Genomic DNA, 24,468 nt, shown 5'->3' on the forward strand with positions numbered 1-24,468 from the left:
GCTAAAACATGTTAAGAAAAATGCCAAATTAGAATCATTAATGCAATATTTATATTATGATATTGCTTATTGTACAAGATAATAAATGTAATTATATTAAAAGAGGATACTGTAACTTCAAAAAAAAAATCTACTGTCATGTCACTTCAATAACTGGAACTGAGAGTTGTGTTTCTTGCCTTAACATGCTTCCCAAACGAGCCCTTGAATATTATCACTGGCAGTCAGTATTGTTTTCAAGTGGCACAGTTGTGTCGCTCCTATACAACTCCCCACACTGTTACTGCTACACTGTTATACAATGCCCTCTCCAAGAGACCTTGGCCCATATTTATCCAGCATGTAAATAGTTATACCGAAATCCCTGGATTTATCATTGAGGGAAACCAGGTAGAAGACACTGCCTGCTATGTACTCGACCTTTGAGAGGTGGCAGCCCAATCCCACCATCAGTTTCATCAGTCTGCCCTCACTTTGCACTGGCAATTTCATCTACCATTATCTGAAGCGAGAAACATAGTGGCAGCTTGTTGCACTTGCAACACTGCAGCACCCTTGCCCACAGGGGTTAATCCTCGGGGTCTACGCCCCAATGAGTTATGGCAGATGGATGTCACAAAATTTGCGCCTTTTGGGCGACTCAAATATTTGCACATAGCAGTCGACATGTGCAGCGGTCTCATGTGGGCTACCGCCAGTATGGGCCAGAAAGCGAAACAATGTATTGCCGCGCTTCACATAGCTATTGGTGTCCTAGGCACACCTACCACCCTGAAAAGCAATAACGGCCCAGCTTATATCAGTCATACTTTTACCGATGCTGTGCTGCGTGGGGTATTAAGCTCGTTAAGGCAATCCTGGCAATAGCCAAGGCTAGGAGATTGTGGAACGAGTGCACTGGACCCCCAAGGAGCAACTTCAGTCGCTTAAGGAGGGGGGACGTTTGGATACTCTGGAGCTATGCCCACATGCTTTGCTTCTGCGAGCTCTCTTTTCGTTAAACCATCCAAAAGGACAGGCTAATGACCACCTTTGGGATTCTGCAACACCCATTGGTATAGTCCAGACATGGACAGCGGCAGGCCTATGGTCGAAAGACCCGATACCTTTATTGGTCTTGGACCGGGGCTCTGCTTGTGTGCAGCTCCCTTCTGGACCAACCTGGCTGCCAGCCTGACATGTACACCCTGTGCTGAGAGGTGAATTCCCCTTGTGAGTAGAGGCCGTTTATATTCCTGCAGCTCATTCGAAATACTAAGACGATTGAGCGGTTACCTTGTTGGGTGCTGAAGAATGCTAACCGCATGGCAAAGGCTTTGACAAATCTCATTGACGGCATGGAAATTCTTAAGGAAAGATTGTCCTCAACAAGGCTGGCTGTGGACTACTTGCTTGCTTGAACCGGCATCAGTTGCTCTGAGTTGGAGGACGCTGGCGTCAAAGGTTTCTGTTGTATTGATTAGACAAAGAACGCGACAATGGCAATTGAGCAAGCCAAGGGCACGGTTGAGGAGTTGTTGAAGAGCTCGTATGGAGATTGCATTAACTGAGACTGGTGGGGCTGGCTAGATTGTCTAGGAACACCAGATTTGTGGATAACTTCTCTTTTATCAGCAGTTTTGTTGGTGGTGATATTATTGGGTGTCGGTGTATTCTTCTTGCTCCTGCTATTTTGACTAATGTGACAGCTGCTTGAAAAGCTAGTCCTGCAAATGGTGAATATTAACCTGCTTCTTAATAATGGATGGCAGTGCCTGCCACAAAAATAAGAGAATGATCGCCTTTAGCTAACGCTGTACTATGCTAATATTTTTTGTAACGGGAAAAGGGGGTGCGACAAAAAGGGGCATGACATGTAGCATAAGGAGGGGGGAGATGTAGGGGGAGATGTGAGGGGAGGATTGGGAGGGACCATGGGTGGAACAGAGGGTCACGGGGATTCGGGGCAGTCGCGTGTACAGGTATAAGAAGCTATGCTACGCAGCAATAAATTGGCACTTGAGCTAGACACAGTGTGTCCATCTCTGGTGTCCTTGCTTGGGGAGCAGACGTCCAGGCAGCCAATTGATGTTTTCTCTCGGGATGGGGTAGCACGGAGAGAAGCAACAGTAACAAATAGATTCAAAGCTGATAAGAAAATCCAGGAAGAGTCCTGTTATTTATTTTTATTTTTTCACCCAGTTATATCACTCTAGTCTCCTGCATGCAGAAGGCATGAAAGTAGGGACAACAGGATGAACTGAGAAAAAAAAAAAAAAAAAAAAAAAAAAGCCAATATTGCATTTAAAAACTGCTTGTTTTGGGAAAATTCAAGTCTTTAGCGAAGTGCATAGATTAACCTTGAAACAATTCAGTATATCCCAGAATACTGGTAATGTTGGGGTGGTGTGGTAGTGAATGTTCTTCTCCCAGCTATTCAATAAACTAAACCAAAAGCAAATAAATAATTCATCATGATAGAAGATAGTTTCTAAAAGATGAACAGAAGAAAGGGACAATATTAGACATGGAAAACATTAAACAAACATCCATTGACACATCTTTAGTTATACTTGACTGGTCAGGGACAGGGAATGTAAATGGCACAGTTTTAACAGTAGATAGGATTTTCAGTTAAGTGAGAATGATCCAACTCCAAGGTTAAGTATTCCTCCTCATCCCCCTCAACCCTCCCCCCAAAAAAAGAAAAAAAAAAAAAAAAAAAAAAAAAAGGAAGACTGTTAAGCAAGGAGTCAGTCTTTAAATTATGCACACATTTCAAGGAAAGGAATCTATAATGCCAAGCAGGGTACCTGTGCCTGGAACCACAACAGATAGTGTGCTGAATCACTACACTCTCCCTCTGAAATGTATATTTAAAACTGACCTCTAGAATGAGATATCACATTTTTGCAAAATACATTTTAAAGATTTATACTAATCTGAATACTTAGGTATTAAAATCTTTTATTATTTTTTTTTTTTCTCCTCTCTCTCTCTCAAAAACACTGGTAGAGAAGTAGATAACACTGTAGCATTGTAAACTTTCCACAAAAATTCCTGGTGCTCTGGAACTTGCACAGTCTAATGGAGATGTTGGATTTGGCTCCTCTTCAGGAAATTTGAATCCAGAATCCTTAAGCAGAAGATCCAAACTATTAGCCCAATGGCCATTCTGAAGACATCTTTCACATCTCCTCTTGAGGTTTGATCACGGTGTAGTGAAGAAAGTAAGACTGCTGGACCCAAGATAAAATGAAATTGAAAATCATCATCTATTGCTGAGAGATAGAAGGGAAGGAAAATGGACAGGACTCAAGATTTAGAAGGATGGATATATGTTTCTTGTATTCAGTCTTTCCTATTATCTCATTTTTAGAAAGCTTTGTGTAATATAAATGTTCACATCATCAAAATGAAAATATAGTGAACTAGCATAATAATATATTTGTGCATGTTATAGATAAGACAAGATTATTTTAACAATTAACAATTTCACAACATTGGAGCACTGTAGCCATGCTCTCTCTCAAATTAAGGGGCTTTATTTTATCCATGTTCATATGACCAACTCTTCTATTGTTTTATTTTATTTTATTTACTATATTTTTTGTGTCTTTTCCAGTTTTGACCATTTATTATGTTTCACCTAAATAAATTTTTTTCCATACCTCATCTATCTTTGCAGTGCAAGTTCAGCCATTTATCATTTGAAATTTTAAATTTTCACTTAAAAAAAATAATAATAATAAAAACAACACGTGATTTGTTTTCTCTCTCTCCTTCTCTCCTTTTTTTTTTTTTTTTTCTAGGAATACAGCAGTAGCCCTCCTGATCCAATATTTTGTTGACACTCCTGAAAATAACTATTTTTTAGACTTCATTTTTTTAAAAAATTGTTTGAGTATAGTTTTCATTACTATGTCAAGTTAGAACTGATGGCTGGCCTTACTTGGCTTCAACATGGAGCAAGTACATGTCTGAGGAGTCTGTAAAATGTGTATATACTGGCACTGCGTTATGGTTTAACCCGGTCGGCAGCTAAACACCACATAGCTGTTCGCTCACTCTCCCCCCTCCCTCTCTGGGATGGAGGAGAGAAATAGGAAAGTGAAGCCTGTGAGTTGAGATTTTGGTGGTTTTACCGTGCTGGGCAGCCAAACACCACAACCGCTTTCTCACTCCCCCTCCTTAGATGAGGAGAGGAAGAAGTAAAGCAAAGAACAACACACGGGTTGAGATAAGGATAATATAATTAAAGGGAAATAATAATAATAATAATTAAAGCAAGATTATTATGAACTAAACAATTTAACTAAAGGAAAAAAAAAAAAAAAAAGGAAAGGGGAAAAGGGATGGGGAAAGGAAAAAAAAAGGGAGGAAAACAAACAAATAAAACAAATGAAGGCTATGTGGAAGTGCAGAGGAAAGAAATTACTCTCTACTTCCCACAAATGAGAGATGTTTGACCACGTCCTTGAAGCAGGGCCTCAACACACATAGCCAGTGTTCAGGAGAAGAACCAACATTTTCAAAAGAGCCCACCTCTTCACTCTTCTTCCTGTTTCCACCTCTTATTGCTGAGTGTGACATTATATGGTACAGAATACAGAATATCCCTTTGGTTGGTTTAGGTCAGCTGCCCTGGTAATGTTTCTCTTCTCACTTTTTGCCCACCCCCTAGGAGGGTTAGAGAGAGTCCCAATGCTGTGCCAGCACTGCTCAGCAGTAGACACAACACTGGTGTGATAACACTGCTGTTCCAGCTAGAAGTGCAGAGCACAGCACTGTATGGGCTGTGTAGTGGGTTTACCTGGCAAGGTTTTGGTAGCAGGGGGCCATAGGGGTGGTTTCTGTGAGAAAGATCTAGAAGCTGCCCCATGTTTGGTAAGGGCCCCACTGCTGACCAGAGCTGAGCCAATAAGCGATGTTGTTTTGCGCCTCTGTGAGAGCATATTTAAGACAGGGAAAAAAACACTGCGCCACACAGCAGCCAGGAGAGTCAAGGGAGTGAGAAACAGCCTTGCAGGTGCCAAGGTCAGTGTAGAAGGAGGGGGAGAGGTGCTCCAGGCGCCGGAGAAGTCCCCTGCGGCCTGTGGTGAGGACCATGGTGAAGCAGGATGTCCCCCTGCAGCCCATGGAGTACCACAGTGGAGCAGGGTTCCACGCTGCAGCCCGTGGAGGAGACCATGGTGGAGCAGGTGGCCCTGCACCGACAGAGGCTTCCGCCTGTGGAAGACCCCTGACGGAGCAGATTCCGGGCCGGACCTGTAGCCCGTGGAGAGGAGACCATGCAGGAGCAGGTGACCTGGCAGGAGCTGCTGCCCATAGGGGAGCCAGGTAGGAGCAGTTTTCTCCTGAGAGATGGACCCCGTGGTACGGACCCATATCTGGAGCAGTTCTGGAAGAGCTGCTGCCTGTGGGAAGCCCACGCCGGATCAGTTCATCAAGGACCTCATCCCATGGGTGGGACCCCACAGCACAGGGGATGAGAGTGACCGAGAAGGAGCGGCAGAGAAGAAGTACTGTAGACTGACCATAACCCCCATTCCCCCGTTCCCCTGCGCCGCTCGGGGGGAGGAGATGGAAGAGGGTGGATGGGGGGGGAGGTGCTTTTGGTTTCTTTCCTTTGTTTCTCACTTCTCTAGCTTGTTGGTAATGAGCAATAAATCTTACTATCTGTCTTCTTACGCTGAGTCTGTTTGCCCGTTACACTAATTATTGCGTGATTTTCTCGTCCTTATCTCAATCCTTGAGCCCCTTTCACATATTTTCTCCCCATTCCTCTTTGAGGAGGGGGAGTGAGAGAGCGGCTGTGGTGGAGCTCGGCTGCCCACTCGAGTGGAACCACGACAGGCTGGTGCCGGGAAAGTTAACATTCCAGCCAGACCCAGTACAGAGATAAAGACAGTTTATTAAGACAGGAAAATATTAACAACAATAATAATAATAACAATAATGATGATACTAGTACTACTAATAATAATGTGTACAAAACAAGTGATGCAAAATGCATTTGCTCACCACCTGCTGACCGATGCCCAGCCTAACCCCAAGCAATCCATCCCCCTCCCCCCAGCTAGCCACACCTATATTTTGTTTAGCATGATGTCAGATGGTATGGAATACCCCTTTGGACAGTTTGGGTCAGCTGTTCTGGGTCTGTCCCCTCCCAGCTCTTGCTGCACCCCTAGCCTGCCCGGTGAGAGGACAGAGTGAGAAGTTGAAATGTTCTTGGCTTGGTGTAAGCACTGCTCTGCAACAATTAAAACATCAGTGTGTTATCAGCACTCTTCTCATCCTAAACCAACACATAGCATTCTACCAGCTACTAGGAAGACAATTAACTCTGTCCTAATTGAAACCAGGACACACTGCCAATTTCAAGTTTTTAAGATTATTATGTTTCTCTTGCAAATTAATAATAAAAATGAGAATTAAAAGGTGTTCTTTAAGAAAAACCAGGAAAGTTTCTACCAAAGTGATCTAGAAGTAGAACTTCAAGAAAGACAACATTTTCTGAGGGGGAGAAAAAAGCAATATTTAATACAGGAACATATATAGATATTGCTGATATATTCATAGGTTTGAATGAAGAAAACCTGGAGATGACTTCTGTTTTCTGTGGGACACAAAAGGACTGCTTTGGCAGGGGGGTTGGACCCGATGATCTCTGCAGGTCCCTTCCAACCCCTACAATTCTGTGATTTTGTGATTCTGTAACTGTAAAGCCTTGAGTAGAGTGAAGGTCCATCATTTGCCTTATGTAACTAATTTTCTTTGCTCTTCACAGAAAAGATGAAAAAAAAAAAGATCTAATACTTGTCCTTTGTACTAGGAGAGACAATTTTTAGTTGTGCAAAGTAGACTGGGGTTTAAAAAAATATTATTCCATATTGCTTTTCTGTCAGTGTGATGGAACAGCTTGTCCTGGAGGTCGTCTCCAAGCACGTGGAGGATAAGAAAGTGATCAGGAATAGTCAGAATGGATTCACCAAGGGGAAATCATGCGTAACCAATATGATATCCTTCTATGAAGAGATGACTAGCTGGGTAGAGTGGTGGATATGGTCTACCTTGACGTCAGCAAGGGTTTTGACAATGTCTCCCATAACATCCTCATAGACAAGCTCAGGAAGTGTGGCCTGGATGAGTGGACTGGCAATTGGCCAGATGGCAGAGTTCAGAAGGTTGTGCTTAGCAGTGTGGAGTCTAGTTAGATGCCTGTAGTGAGTGGTGTCCCCAGGGGTCAGTACTGGATCCAGTCTTGTTCAAAATGTTCTTCGGTGACCTGGATGATGGAATAGCATGCACCCTCAGCAAGTTTGTTTGCACATAAAACTGAGAAGTGGCTGATACACCAGAGGGCTGTGCTGCCATTCAGAGGGACCTGGATATGCTGGTGAGTTGGACAGCAAGGAATTTCAAGAAGTTCAACAAAGACAAGGGCAGGGTTGTGCACCTAGGAAGGAATAACCCCAAGCACTGATACAGGCTGGGGGCTGACCTGGTGGAGAGCAGCTCTGCAGAGAGGGACATGGGGGTCCTGGTGGACAGCAGGCTGACTATGAGCCATCAGTGTGCCCTTGTGGCCAAGAAAGCCAATGATATCCAGGGTGCATTCAGAAGAGTGTTGCCAGCAGGTCAAAGGAGGTGATCCTGCCTCTCTGTTCAGCCTTGGTGAGGCCATACCTAGAGCACTGTGTCCAGTTCTGAACTCCCCAGTACAAGAAGTACATAGACCTACTGGAGTGAGTCCAGAGGAGGGCTACGAAGATGATTCTCTAATCATCTAATCATTTAATGACTGGAGCACCTGTCGAATGAGGACAGGCTGAGGGAACTGGGCCTGGTTAGCCTGAAAAAGAGAAGGCTGAGAGGAGACCTCATCAATGTTTATAAATATCTGAGGGGAGGGTTGTCACATTCAGGGGCATAGCTGATTAACTGTTATGGGTCCTGTTGGATTCAGGGTACTGAACTATCATGGTCACAGATTCACCAATAACATATTGTGCCCTCAGTCTAGTCGCGTTCAATGAGAACTATCACAGCTAGGAACAATGCAATTAAATGCAATTTATTATAGCAACAGTTAAACAGGTTCTTTGGATTGACAGTGATAAATTCACTTTCTGCAAAAGCAAGCTAGCATGCATAAAATACACAGGTACACAATCTGGCTATTAACATGTTAAAAGGCACAAACACTCCAGAGATTTCTATGTTTCTGTGGAGACACCCTGTATAACCAAGTGTTCAAATCTTACCCCACAACATCCCAATGGGGGAGGGGGGAAGGGGAGAAGGTGGAAGAGAGACTCTTCCCATCACCTAATTCCAGAAGTCAGAAGGTGTCCTTCATGAGGGTGTTTTCCCTAACATCCCCTCTCTCTTAAGCCAATTTATATTATTTTCTGTCTTATAGGTGGAGCTTGAGCGACTCTTGTCAGATATATCTTGCTTATGATTGGTAAAAAGTTTTCTTGCTTTTATTTAAAGGTATGGGCTCTGAGAAATTCAGGGCACATGCTCAGTGAGGGGTGGTCACACCTTGGAAGTGGGTAGATTTGGGGATGGAGGTGTGTTTTGGTATTATAATGATATTACAATGAGCAAAAGTACACTAGAGTACAGTATTTTGTCAAAAACATGCCAGGTCGTTGGCTCAGGATAGCAAATACGCAGCTTATCAGTCTCAGTGTGCACAAGAACAATCAAATCTCCATCTTGTCACAGAGCTTAGCCATGGTGTCTCCACTCCAACCTATGCTCTGTACTGTTCCTTAGAGTCAGCACACCAGGTTTCCCTAGTGCAATGGCATCTAAGGTTGGAAACCTAGGGAATGCTTAGGTAATGAGCATTTCGCCACCCTGAAAGCTTCTTCAATCCTGTACATTTTCTTTGAAATGTGAATATTAGTTTAATTCTCCTAGTCACTTTAGGCAATTATTCCACAAAGGTGTCGAGAGGATGGAACCAGTCTCTTTTCAGTTATGCCCAGAAAGAGGACAAGAGATAATGGGCACAAACTAAAGCACAGAAAGTTCTGTCTGAATATGAGAGGGCATTTCTTTCTGTGAGGGTGACAGAACACTGGCACAGGTTGCCCAGAGAGGTTGTGGAGTCTCCTTCTCTGGAGATATTCAAAACCTGCCTGGATGCCATCCTGTGCAACATGCTCTAGGTGATCCTGCTTGTCAGGGGGCTTGGACTAGAGGTCCCTTCAGAGGTCCCTTCCAACCTCTGCCATTCCTTGATTCTGTGATTCTGTTTCTGTTCTGATTTTTCTTAGCAGTATTAAATTGAATGTCATTACTAAACATAATTGTCAACAATTTTTAAAACCTTTTCTACATATAATTTCACACACTGCATATTGGCTTATGTCTTAATATGTTCCACTTTTTAAGTGTAAGGAGATGGTGGATGTCAAAAAAATTCTTAAGTTAAATTTAACTGAATAATATAAGCTGCCTCTGTTACTCTTTCATTACAGTTTTCCACATTTTAGCAATAACCATCATTCAAGTGCCAAATATAATGTGTCTACTGAAATTTTAATAGAAGAATTATGCACAACAGGGATTCAACAGGGATTCTATTATGATCTTATACTGTTACTATGAACATAAAAGACATTAAGCTGAATTGTAGAGAGAATGCATCCACTCAAAATTCATTAGAGGAATTTTCACAGTGAAGAAGTTGTAATTTAGGAAAAAAATAAAAAAATCTTTGAACTGAGGAGGAGATAGCTTTTGTACATCCAGATTTCCTTGGAATCAAGCAGCATTGCTAAAATATTGGGGAAGATGTGATCCTCCATGCCATTATGTTAGGAAACAATAAAGCATTGAACACCTTAATTACCCTTATTCCAGGTCCATTCTATCAACTGCCAGATTTCAGGGAAAGTCATTTCCACAAAACCTCTATAACCTGAGTTACTAAACTGAGAAAATTTAAAGTAAGTCTACCACAATGATACTTAACTAATCCCACCCTCCATGAAAACTCCTTCATGAAAATAACAGGCTATTCCTGGTTTATGCTGAAAGACAGGGAAATAAAATACTATTTTCACTCCTCATCAAACTGACTACAAATACTGTATTTGATGTTACTTAATTCTTCCTTAAACAGCTGTAATAAAATGGCTGTCCTTGTGGAAAAGCAAAGATTAAAGATTTTACTTTACTTTTGTAGCAGCAGAGGAATCATTGCTAAAGGTATTATGGCTCACATAATAGTAGTGGCAAAACCCCATCTGGATACAAGTTGTAAATGCTGGGCCTTACCTGTCTTGAAGGCTAAGCCCTCTGGCCAGTCTTGCAGTGTATAGGTCTTCAAGATGTGGTAGAGATATATATAATATAATTTATTTGCCATATCTATGAATATTTGTGTTCATTTTCTCCTGTTCTTTCTTTTAAATAAAAATAATTCAAATTTCAAAAAGAAAAACAAAACAAAATTCTGTTTGCTAAGTGTAATACACTTTTACCACTGTTTAAATCTTAGAATGTACATCTTATCATGATCATTATCTAAGTCTTACTAACTACAAACTTAATTCAATACTTATTGGGAGCCAGTATTAATTTTTACATGCTTTTCTAATGGATGACTTGTAACTGTTGCATTAGTATTTGTAGGTTAAATTCATGTTCAGGGAGCAATTTTTTTATAGCTACCTTTTTAAAACTTGGAGATTTGTTAGTTTTAGAAATATTTTTATCCATTTGGGCTATAAATATCTACATTAAATTTTACAGCTATTAATAAAAAAGCAAAAAGAAACACATGCTATCCCTGTGGCTAACATAAACATATATTCCTACATAGTGAGAGACTATTTCCATTTAATAACTGTAACTGTTAAAGAACATATACATTCTTACATGAGAGCATAAAAATGCTGTTCTGTAGTTATACTTAATGACATAGTTGTATACCTTATAATATATACATTATTATTATATTATATAGATTCATACAGATTTTATAAATAAATAATGTATATTATGCTGTTGTGTATGCAAATTTTAATGATATATGCCATATATAAACAATATTTTTATTGCAACTCTGATAACCTCACCATGCTTAAAAAATGTATTTGAAACCTCTAATTTTTTTTAAAGCTCTTCTTAGTAGACTATATATATAATTAAATGCAGGCATCATCAATACTTTCTTAAAATATGTCTTTGGAAGTAATCAATGTTTTGATTATCTGTGCTTCCTCTGTGTGAGATAAAAATCTTAAAAGGGGTTGTTCATGTTCACTGAAAATGCTTCAGATTAAAGGTTCTTTTCTTTCTAAATTAAACATCCCCTAAGAAATTGACATAATCAAGGTAAAGTGCATAACACAACAGTGAGGGTACTTACAGAGGAATGAGCCTAATTATTTGTAATTACTAGAACAGGCAGCTATTCAGAAGAAATACACACAAAGAACAGGTGTACCCAAAGAACTTTTAAAAATTATTTACATTAATCTTGAATTAAATATATAGATTCCAGTTTGAGAAGCATTTTTTTTTTTTAATATATTTAGATAGGAAAAATATCTTGTATCATATTGCCTGAAAGAGATATATTTAATGAAACAAAATGAGTAATAAAACAGTGTTTCAGTGATGCCAGAGATTATAGGCAAAGCATCTGCCACTACAATTTCCAAAGTCAGAGCTGGCTGGGATAACCTTCAAATCTTCTCATTCATTTTGTTGTTTTCTAGTTTTTCTATTAGAAGCACTGCATGTGGCATGTAGGCTACAGACTTTGCCACCTTGTATAATAGGTGTTTGGGGAAATTAGAATAAATGTTCCTAATTGAAATTTAAATGCTGTCTGTTTCTTTCCTGTCTTCATTTCTAAAAGGAGTAAAAATTTTTTAACATTGGAATCCTGATTTTTTAACGATTTGGCAACAATACTACTATGTTGCACTGCTTAAACAGGTTAAGACCTGTACTGTATGCTTAGTGCAGTATAATGATCAGTACTTTAGGGAACTGTTACGCTGTATTTATAGAAAAATCAGAGTTGTTTGTTTGTTTCTTAGAAGTATTTTCTTCTCCATTTCTCATCCATTTTAAAAGACAGTGAGAATTTGTCCTTGTATCTTCCTTGTCCCTCTTGGGCCAAGTTTTTATTCCCATCTATGTTCATAAAAATATATGCACTATCTTCAAAGAAAGAAAGATATTTTTTTGTGGTTACTGCATAATATTCCCTGTAGAAGGAAGTTTTTATACCTGCAGAGAAAACATGGGAAAACACTAGCTTTGGTTATCTATGCTCAACCTTATATATATCTTCTTTATTCCCCATGTTTAAAAATAATAATAATAACAATAAAAAAGTCGAATTTCAAGAGAGATATAGATTTAAGTTAATAGTGATTTTTAAGTCATGAGTTTTTGTTTTGTTTTCACACTTGCTCAGGTGCTAGAGCTATGATGTTCCTTGGACAGCAAATTTGTGCTCAAGAATACAAAGTATTCATGTGGTCCATCAGAAAGTGGAACACCTTATATATACAACATCAAAGATCCAGAAGACATATTTCTACAGTGCTCCTTATGGTTAACGTGAGAAGCTGTACTGCTTAAATTAAACCCTCTAATTTTGTGAACAACTGTGTTCAGGATCAGGACATTTATTAACAGATAAATATACATGTTTTAAAAATGTTATTGGGATGTATGTTTTAGCATTCATTTAATGTTAAGGAACTTAAAATAAAAATTTCTTAATATGTTACAAGAAAATGAAAATGCTGCAACATTTCTTTAGGATTATAGTTAATATTATGTCTTTTCCCTAGTCATATTTTAATAAATGAAGATCCAGAGATGAACACTGTCTTGAAATTAAGGTTTTTCATTTCTCTTGTCTAAGAACTGCTGCTTCTTTTTTTTTTCTTTCTTGTGTGATATATATATATGCTCGTATAGATGTGTACTTACTGTGTATATGTGCATAAATAACCTTTCCACATTACAAATAGTTGATTGTAGTTGTAGCAATACTTATATACTTTGTAAACCCAATCCATAGTTAACAAACAAACAAAAAAAGTTACATCGTGTTTAATTTTTTTCATTTTACATACTTGGAGAAAATGTCCAATTTTTAGCCTATCCATAAGACTTTAACTTTCCTTTACCAAATACTTAAAATTCATATTATCATGTTACTGAGTATCAACCATTAAGCAAAGAGAACTCAAAAAATAATGGTCTCAATTTATTCATTACTTATTAGAACATCTAAGGTCATCTAACAATTTTGCATACAATTACAACATATTATATTTGAATATATTTTTTTTTCTAGAGTGCTAGATGTTATCAAGATGTTTGACAAAATATTGATATGATTTAGTCCAACAGAATCTTTATTGTTCATTTAATATGACCTTGCTTTTATTCGTCTTTATATATTCTATTTTTAGAATGATGAAATCTTGAGTCCTGGCTGGACCCCTGGATAATAGTACATTGCAAAACGTTAATCATGAGTCTCTTCAAGATGGTAAACAAAACCATTAAAGTAGTAGAAGTGTAAAACTTTAATATTGAGACTTTTTGGTTTTAAGATGACTGATTAAAGATGTGCATTCACAGCCACAATATATTAAATGAAAATTTAGATTTTGTATCTGTGATTTACATATAGCAAGACATAGATGATGTTTGAATGGAATATCATCCATAGAACAGACTGTTACTTACTTCGATGGAAGAGAAAAAAAGTACCTCTCCATGGGTTCAATCACATTCTTACTAAACTTTGGCTTGAAAGTTTCCTAAGTAACAGCAACATTTGTTCTCTTAAAATTCTTTTTGGTAAAGAATTAAACAGTTAACTACAGATGGTTGTTGCCTCTGTTATGCTTATATTTCTGTTTCTTGGAGGTATGCTTTGGCATAAAAGTAGAAGATCACTCTGAATTTTTAGTGAATGAAAAAATAACTGTCCACATAGCATTTCTTAAGTAATATAAAGTCCTAATGTTGTTTTATTATATTAAACAGAAATAAACATACCTGCTTTATGAATCTTCAGGAGTTGTGAAGTTTGTTTTCCACGTCTCACTAGGATTAGGAATCTGTGACCATTGTGCTATTGCAGGAACACTGTAAACCTACCAACATAAAAGCAGAGAGTTAACAAAAAATCAAGCATAACTAAGCATGGGTATGTCAGGTTTAATAACAGGAGTGGCAGGGACTGAGCTTGATCATTCATTCGAGTTTATTTCATTCTTTTGATGGCCTGTTTTGCAACAGTTTCAACAAGTTCTCACTCCAAGTGATATCTCCTTTAAAAGAGTTTAAGTCTAAGCTATGTGGACAGAAAATATCTAGTGCCACTTGGTCAAAGTGCAAAGGATAATGCAAACGGGGATCCTCTTAGCAATACAGACATCAAGCTTGATGAGCATTGTAAAAAAAATAAAAAAATATATATATTTATATATTTATATATTTATATATAAGTATATATATTTATATAAATATAAACAATTTGGTATTCTATTATGAACTTATCAACAAATATTCTTTTTAAAAATATATACATTTATATTATATATATATAATAATATATTTATATATATATATATATTTGTATATTTATATATAAGTATATATATTTATATATATACTTATATATATATATTATTATATATATAATAATATAATATATTATATTATATTATAATATAATATATTATATTATAATATAATATATTATATATATTATATATATTATATATAATATATATATATAATATATATAACTCATTATAATATATTATAATATTATAATATAATATAATATATTATATTATATTATACATATATATTATATATATAATATATATGTATATATTTTAAAAAAGAATATTTGATGATAAGTTCATAATAGAATACCAAATTGTTTTTATATTACAGTAATGTAGATTAGAAAAACTTGTTTTATCCAGGTAGAGAAATCCTTTTCTTCCCCAAAAGAACAAATACTTTTTTTTATAAACTATACTGACTCCTACAAATATATTATCACATTGTACTAAATATGTACATGCTTATGGATGACATTAATAAATATTTGTTTCGCGTATTGTACCATTCAAAGGTCATATGTTTAAATATTTGATTATTTCTCCTTTGAATTTTAATTTTGTCCTTCATTTTTAGATTTTGTAAAAATGCTTCTTGGTATTGCAAGTAGTACAATTCTAATTGTGGCAAAAAAAAAAAATCAAAATAGATATAGTGGTAAAATATGACAAAGAAGATGCAAATTGAATCAATATCAGTGTTACTCATTTCACTTTTCTGTGGATTTCATGTAGTGGGCTTTGGATTTTATGACTCAGAATTTCTCTAAGTTCTAACAAAAAGTCAAAATTCAAAAATGAGATGAGGATGTCGACTTTGTCAAGATGTTCTTTTCATGGAAATTTGTTTTGTATAGTCTTTGTTTGTATACCAGTCTTTGTATACCAGTTTCATTTTATGTATTTTATGTATCCAGTGCCATAGATTACATATTGGCTTTATGCCATTGTTGCACTTTTCCTGAAGGACCAGATATATATCAAGTTTTTATGGTGTATATATATATATATGGTGTATATGTATATATACACTACACTACATATATATAGTGTATATATACATATATACTGTATATATACACTATACTACAGTGTATGTATATTGCAAAAGAGAGATTGCCTTAATCTTCAGCTGCTTGACAGTTTTAACTTTATATAGTCTTTTGTTATACAATCAAGTCTTCCTTTCACTGCTTATCAGGCAGCTCAGTGCAGCAAAGTGATAGAACTACCAGACGGTCATCTGCCTGCCAAGGCTTTCAGGGGGAAGCTCAGAAATGAAGTGTTCTATCTGGAAAAAAAATTGACTGCTAAAGCATTCAAGAAACTGATGGACTGGAACTACTTTGAAAAAAATATTGCTAAACATACTTTATCTTTATTTCAGTGCCTAAATATCTATAAGCAGTCAAAACATCCTTCCCAATATATTTAGTTTTCAACAGTATATACAAATTCAATGAACTATAAAAATTTAACAGTATTCTTATTTTTGTAAGTCATTTCCATTTTCAAAAATCTGTTTGATAAGGTTTAAGGATACATAATTTTAGGCAGTTTCTCTTTTTTATATAGAATCTCTTTTACCAAGGGCTGTGTTTCTAACACACTGTTCTCAGACTATTTCTAGAGAAGGAAACAGATAAGTTTCTCTTTATGATGATGTGTAGTTTTCTACAAGTATATTGTCATCTTTTTAAATTTTACTCTATTAAAATAAATAAATAAATAAATAAATAAAGCTCTTTAATGTAGAGTAACAAAAATACTATGACATATAGTTTTTTTCTTCCATATTTTATGTTTATTTATTTTAAATTCAGCATTGTTTTTTTTTTTTTTGTTTTGTTTTTTTTTTTTTTCCGTCTTATCTTCACATCCTTTTTCTTTCTTTCTTTTATCTTATCCTTTATGATTTTGGGGAATAACATAAAAATAAAATCCTAAATGTACTCATAGTTATTTTAAAAGTATTAAAGGAAAGTAAAAAATATTTAGTGTAATATTTACTATTAAATTAATGTATTATATTATTTTTTTTTAAAGTCAATTGCTCTCTCCACTTAGCAGAAATGTTAAGATGCATAGATAGTGAATATTCATAATCCAATTTGCAATCCTTATATATACAAGATTGTATGTGTGGAAAATATCCTAACACATTTTCCCTTGAATAGAAAATATCTACCCTTAAGCTATAATCTAACACTCCAAGGGTGTTCCTGAGGGTGTCACCTAATGAAGGTCCTCACACATTAGATAGCTCAGAATGTGGTTTGGCATAGACTTAGTAATTGTTACGCGTTGTTAAAGACTGATTGTGCAATTGACATCGCATTATTGGTCAACAAATGTTAATCTTATAATGGACCTAGTCATAATCACAAGATACAGCTGTTAAATAATCTCTGTTTAGCTAATACAAGACTCGTATAGCCTTGCAATTAAATGGCATACACTTCACAGTAATTTCTTGTAGTCAGGGCTCAAAGAAAGGAGTTGCTATAAAAACAAATTGAGTATTAGTATATTTTAACATTTTTATTATAACTAGTGTTATAAATTCTGAGTCATTTTAGCTTTATCAGATTTATTTATGGGGTCAATAAAAAGCAAGTAAACAGTGCTGGGTGTGCAAGGAGTCTGGGCTCCTTCAACACACACATGTTACTTCAGGCAGCTGGTTTTTATGCTCCTAGGCTAATACATTGTCGTGGTTTAACCCGGCCGGCAGCTAAACACCACACGACCGTTCGCTCACCCTCCCCGCTCCCTCTCTGGGACAGGGGAGAGAAATGGAAAGTGAAGCCTGTGAGTTGAGATAAAGACAGTTTAATAAGACAGGAAAATAATAATAACAATAATAATAACAATAATAATAATAATAAATAATAATAATAATAACAACAACAACAACAACAACAATAATAATAATAATAATAATAATAATAATAATAATAATAATAATAATAATAAATAATAATAATACAATGGTGATAATAGTACTACCACTAATAATATGTACAAACAAGTGATGCACAATGCAATTGCTCACCACCCGCTGACCGATGCCCAGCCTAACCCCGAGCAGTCCGGCCCCCTCCCCCGGCTAGCCACCCCTATATATTGTTTAGCATGACGTCAGATGGTATGGAATACCCCTTTGGCTAGTTTGGGTCACCTGTCCTGGGTCTGTCCCCTCCCAGCTCTTACTGCACCCCCAGCCTGCCCGTTGGCAGGACAGAGCAAGAAGCTGAGATGTCCTTGGCTTAGTATAAGCACTGCTCTGCAACAATTAAAACATCGGGGTGTTACCAGCACTCTTCTCATCCTAAGCCAAAACATAGCATTCTACCAGCTACTAGGAAGAAAATTAACTCTCTTCTAACTGAAACCAGGACATACATATTCATTACTTCTTCTATAAAAGGCAGGGTTATTATAATTAGTTCCCAGAATCTGAACGCTCCCACTGGCACATGTGTATCAGTTGGTACCTCTGGTATCAGGTGGTTCCTGGGGGTCTCTCATGCTGAAGGTGTTCCTCCCAGGCTTTGTCCTTGTCCTTCTTCTTTGTCCATCTTGGCCATCACAGACTCGCTCAGCGTCCCATGCAAGGTTTGTCTTTTAGTTGTCCTTCAGCTTTCCCTTTCTCCTTAATCTCTTGGTCGGATATCAGAGACTTGTGTAGTGTCCCATGCAATAGTCACAATAGTTAGCAGTTATTCTGAACTGATATCCGATATCTCCCAGATATCAGATACTCAAGGTTTACCATTCAAGCCTTCTATTAACACGAATTGCTAGAACATTCCTTACACTAGTAAGGTTATTTGCTTTCATAAAGAGATAGGAAACATCTTATTTCAGGGATCCACATTCTTTTTGTTTATTTATTTTTTGCTTGTTATTTCATTTCATTTCATTTCATTTTTATTTTGTAAAATCATGGTTAGTTTGTACAGTGAATATTATACATGTATTTTGATACTAGATTGTATTTGTAAAACTTGATGACTTTCAGTAAACATATTTACTAATATTTCATAACATAATATAAGATTATTTAAAGAAACAACGCATAATAAATGTTTTGAATTGAATAATTCTGGGTTCAATAGTTCTTCCATGATTGGAAGTCTTACTATTTTAATAAAAGCATAGGCAGCAAGAAAATTATTATATGGAGTAAGATGCACTGGAGTGTGAAACATCTATTTTCCCTTAAGAAAAAAGTTATAAGGAGTTTAAGGAAAAAAGTTTATATAAGTTTAAGGAAAAAGCAAGTAATACTGAGATTCAATGTTTTTCTTTTTTTTTTTTTTTTTTGGTAATATATTTTTTCTTTAAAAAAAAAAAGAAAAAAGAAAGAAAGTTAGGAGACTAGTCAGCAAGCTTTACAGAAGACAAAAACAGTAACAGATGCAAGAAACTTGAGTGTCAATAAAAAATGGAAAAAAATAAAAAAAGAAAAAAAAAGAAAAGGTGGATGACAACTGAAACTATTCATGTAACCTACCAGAATTAAAATTAACAGTATTAGCCAGAAAATTAACTTTGGAGTTAATGTTGACAGCTCAAGAGAAACCGCCTTTCTGTGTATAAACATGATAAAACATCTACAAGACACTGCACACATGGAGAAATAAATAATGCAAAGAACATCAGGGTGATTTTATTTAAATGTGGTTACATGTTTTAAAACATTTGTATATAATGCAATTAATATATAATATAATATTATAATAATATAATATTATTAATTAATAGTATAATAAAAATAATTAAGAATAAAAAAAGCATTAAAAAAAAAAAGATAACTAAAGAGCTGAGGAATCTTTGCAAGCCTTGAAAGATTGTTTTTCATCTTTAAAATCCATCTTAGGATGACAGGACAGAGATAAACTTATAAAAATAAATCATAAATGAACACTATGGACAATATATATCAGAATATTTTTTCTACCTGCCTCAAAGCTGAAAAACAAACAAAAATAATTGAATTGAAATCTGAAGAGTTAAACAGCTAAAATATCATCTCATTCAGTGTTTAAGTATAAATGCCATTGTCTTAGGAAGTCACTCAAAAAAAAAAAAAAAAGCAAAATTAAAAACTATGATGAAATTTATGTGCTTGTTTTGTGTTTGTATTTTAAGGTGGTTTAGCTGAAAATTTTCTTCTGTGTAGTATAAGAAGTAGATAATTTTCATATACCTTGGTCTAACAATGGTCAAGACAGAAAGTTAAATGAACCAGAGAAAAATTTTGAGTTTGTCAAAAAGTGTTATGCAGTCATCTTTTTTCTTAACAACACTGTAAATTTATATGCAAAACTATTTAACTATTGAGTTATAATTAATAATTTAAAAGTGGAAGGCTTATTAAATTTCATGCTTCAAAGATTAAAAGATTATATTCCAACTAGTAATCATGATGAGATTTAATATATATAAAAAAAAAAAAAAAAAAAAGATCACGAAAGATCACTGTATAGCTGTTAAGTAAATGAACAAAAACCACCTTCAAACTCAGAGTATTCACTTTTATGCCTCCTATTTCTTCACTTTGTTCCAGAGAGCTAAAAGACATGCAAAAGTTGCAGTGTGTTCTCTTGATACCACAGATGTTAAGGATGAAGCAGATTATCTGTAGGGCTGATATCTGAAGGACAAAATTTGACTGGGTCCCAAATTTCAACATAAAATAACAATTGGTTTTATCATCTCAGCTGAGGATGAGGTGTGAGTAACATACATAAAACTCTTATTGGATTCCCCCTACCAGTCTGGGAATTTATTTTTTCTTCATAATCTCAGTGTTGATGAATTTATATGAACCCACGATAATAGATAATGGGAAACTGTTGAAACTGACAAACTTAATTGAAGTGTAGAGTTAGACTGTTTTAATTTACCTTAGAAACCTAGAATTTATATGTCTAATTTGAGTTCTTTACCTTACATTCCTTTCACAAACAGTGGACGAAAGAAGAATCCAGCCCATGGACATTTTTTACTTGTTTATGTATTTCAGATATCTACCTTCAAGTTAAATCATAGATAATAGACCCATTAAGGTTGGAAAAGACCTTCAAGATCATCTGGTACAACCATCACCCTGCTAAAAATGTCACCCATTAAACCATGTCCCTAAGCACCACATCCAACCTTTTCTTGAACACCTGCAGGAATGGTGATTCCACCACCTCCCTGGGCAACCCATTCCAATGCCTAACCACTCCTTCTGAGAAGAAATGTGTCCTAATTTCCAACCTAAACCTCCCCTGGTGCAACCTGAGGCCATTCCATCTTTTCCTATTGCTAGTTATCAGAGAAAAAAGAGGCTGACCCTCAGCTCCCCACAACTTCCTTTCAGGTAGTTGCAGAGAGCAATAAGGTCTCCCCTGAGTCTTCTCTTCTCCAGATGAAACAACCCCAGTTTCCTCAGCTGCTCCTCATAAGACTTGTATTCCAGACCCTTCACCAGCTTTGTAGCTGTTCCCTGGACACACTCCAGAGCCTCAGTGTCCTTGTACTGAGTACTCGAGGTGCAGCCTCATCAGAGCTGAGTACACGGGGATGATCACCTCCCTCGTCCTGCTGGTTACACTGCTCCTGATACAAACCAGGGTGCCATTGTCTTTCTTGGCCAGCTGGGCACACTGCTGGAACATGTTCAGGCGAGCGCTGATTAGCACCCCCACATCCTTTTCCTCTGAACAGTTTTCCAGCCAAGTTTTCTACCCGAAGCCTGTAGCATCGCATGGGTTTGTTGTAGTACAGGACAGGATACTTAGCCATTCTGAACCTCATTCAACTGGCATCTGTCCATGGATCCAACCTGCAGGGCCTTCCTGCTCTCCAGCAGGTTGACACTTGGTGTCATCTGCAAACTTACTGAGGGTGCACTCAATTCCTTCATCCAAATCATCAATAAAGATATTAAAGATGATGAGCCCCAACACTGATCCCTGGGGAACACCACTAGTGACAGGTCACCAGCTCGATTTCACTCCATTCACCACTACTCTCTGGGCCCAGGATCCAGCCAGTTTTTAACCCAGAAAAGAGCATACCTGTCCAAGCCATGGGCTGCCAGTTTATTCAGAAGAATACTGTGGGAGACCTTGTCAAAAGCCTTGCTGAAGGTAGACTCTAGGTAGACTACAAAAAACTATTTTTCTTCTATTGATTTATGTTTTTGTTGACTTTATCTTGACATCTAGTCCACATTAGATATCTAGCTTTTCTATTCCTGCTTTAAAGTAGATTAAGGTTACTTACTTTCTGATTTCAGCATATGTGCATATGAGAAAGAAAATGAATGTGTGCTCTTTCTTCTTCCCTTCCACCTGTTATGTCTACCTCCATCTCTCCTTTTCATCATCCTATTAAGGAAAGAAAATATGTAGTACCAAATGAAGTTTTCTTGCTTACTATGGGAGCCGAGAATAGAATCCAGGCTGGTCATCTGCTGACCATGCATACAACTCTTTTCAGGTAAAAAAAAACTCTTTGCAGTTTCCACAAGAGATGTAACAGGTGTAGTGAATGGATAATAAAGAACTATATATAACATAATCTTTAGATACAGCAGTCAACTTCCACCAAGCATCCATCTGAAGATGTGTGTTAATTAGGTTTTCCTCATTCAAAATTACTGTTGTCACTGTCTCATACTCACAGACACTCAGGATCATTTCATGTTAACAACATATGCTGTAATACCTTCTGTTACATAAAACAAATACAAATTAAAGGACCATTGTGCCTCTGTGCAAACTTTCGGCTACTATCAGGAGGTTTTGATAACAGAAATAAAATTATGAAAACAACTTAAATCACATTTAGACAAGAAATAGCTACTTTTAAAATTTATGTCAAGCCACAAGCTAACCAGTACAATTCGTAAGGATCATTGTTGAGCAAGGGATAGAAAAAATAACTATGTCTTCTATAACATTATGGCACAAAAGAACAATGAATACATTCAGTCATTTCTACAAATGAACAGCAAAAGTAAAAAAAATATGTTATGGCAGTAGGACTCCACACCTATACAGAAGCCTATAACTAGTTATTTAATCACAGCAGAGATGGTAGAATGAACTCTCAAATTGTCCTTGTTAGGTGCAGTGGAGATTAAGGGTTGAGATGGAGGCTTATTACCACAGTATGGGACAAAGAGAGTCATTCACCTTTGTCAAAGAATACTACTTTTCTGAAATGTCAGACCTAGAGATAAAATGTGTCTACTACTGTATCTCTTGATTTTTTTGTTCCTATTCCACTGTCTGCTTTCCCTGCTGTCCATACTACACCATGAACTGAAAGAATGAAGAGAGGAAAAAATCTCTAACCATCATAACTGCAATTCTCTTGCAAGCTGTGCTCTGAAAACAGGAAGAAATTTCCATGTGAGAATAAAGCACAAACCAGGACCAAATTAGAATAAACTCCTTCAATGTAAAATGCATGATTTTTTTTTTTTTTTCCAGCACTAACATAACTGTTGTCTGTAGGTTTGTGCTCAGTGCACCCTACCAATAAGCACACAGAGTTATTTTCTCAGCTATAGACTGCAAAAGCTACAAGCCTCCCTATTTTCTTCAAGGCTTCCTTGTTTTTTTCTCATCTTGGTACTACATAACACTGCCGTTAGTATTCATATATAAAATAGATGTGAAGTTCTAAGTGATATACACGTAGCTGTCACTATCCCTCTAAAATCACTTTTTTGTATGAAAACTGAGAATTATTTAAAATAATTAAACCTGAAATATGTCTTCAAAGTTCTTTCTTGAGAGTAGTATATCATTTTTGAAATAATACTTTTCATTTGAAAACATTCAAAACATTTTCATTAAAATCATTTTTGAAATAATATTTTTATTATTTCAAAAATGCCCACGCATCTCACTTTTAACCTATCATTTATTTTCACAAGTAGTTTGAAATAAAACGATAATGGGACTCCCTTTAATTGGGCCTTATATAAACAAATAAAGATTTAGACATGTTCAGAACCCATATGATAGACCATTGGGATAAATGACAAGCTAACTGAGTTGTGAATTAGAATATTCTGCCTAGTTGTAATGTTTGCTCACAAAACAGGGACCGATGTAAAAATAAATTGAATTTAGAAATACATAGCACAAGATTGTTTACCATAGTCTTCAATCTAGAATGAAAAAACAAAGGAAAAATAACAGTCAATAAGAAGCTAACATCCAGAAAGATAAGTGTCCCAGCAGTAAATCATTTCCTTCTTATAAATAAATAAATAAATAAATAAATAAATAAATAAATCTGCTTTTCAAATGAAAAGTAATTAGAAGTAGCAATGCTCACACCTGTTAGCCATTTTCAAAGTAATTAAAACTTAAATTTGGGTTTCATAGCATATTTAAGAACTTGAAATTTGTCTGAGATGTACTGTATGTAGGTAAGATGCACTAAATCTGTTATTTCCTCATTCTTTGCTTTAAAAGTAGTTCATTCTTTAATCAATCACAGCATTCATCACAGAGTATTTAATTTATTACTACAATGTCCCTGATTTTGGGGTCTTAATATCAGCTGATTGCAGACATATCTGCATATGTAGTCATACTATCCTACATTATTTTTGTTACACGTATGAGATTCTTGTTATATTTAGCACATCTAAGCTAAGTATTTCAATGATAGGATAGAAGCCTTGGAAACTCATTTCATACCCACAGAGGAAAATTTACTTGAGTACTTGGAAATTAGAAGTTTTACATTAGAAATCTGTATTTTCTACATCTACTGGATAACAATTCTCCTGATCATTATCAAATAATCAACATCTCTACAA

Source organism: Anas acuta, chromosome 1 (genome assembly GCF_963932015.1).
Source record: "Anas acuta chromosome 1, bAnaAcu1.1, whole genome shotgun sequence".
NCBI classification, from domain to species: domain Eukaryota; kingdom Metazoa; phylum Chordata; class Aves; order Anseriformes; family Anatidae; genus Anas; species Anas acuta.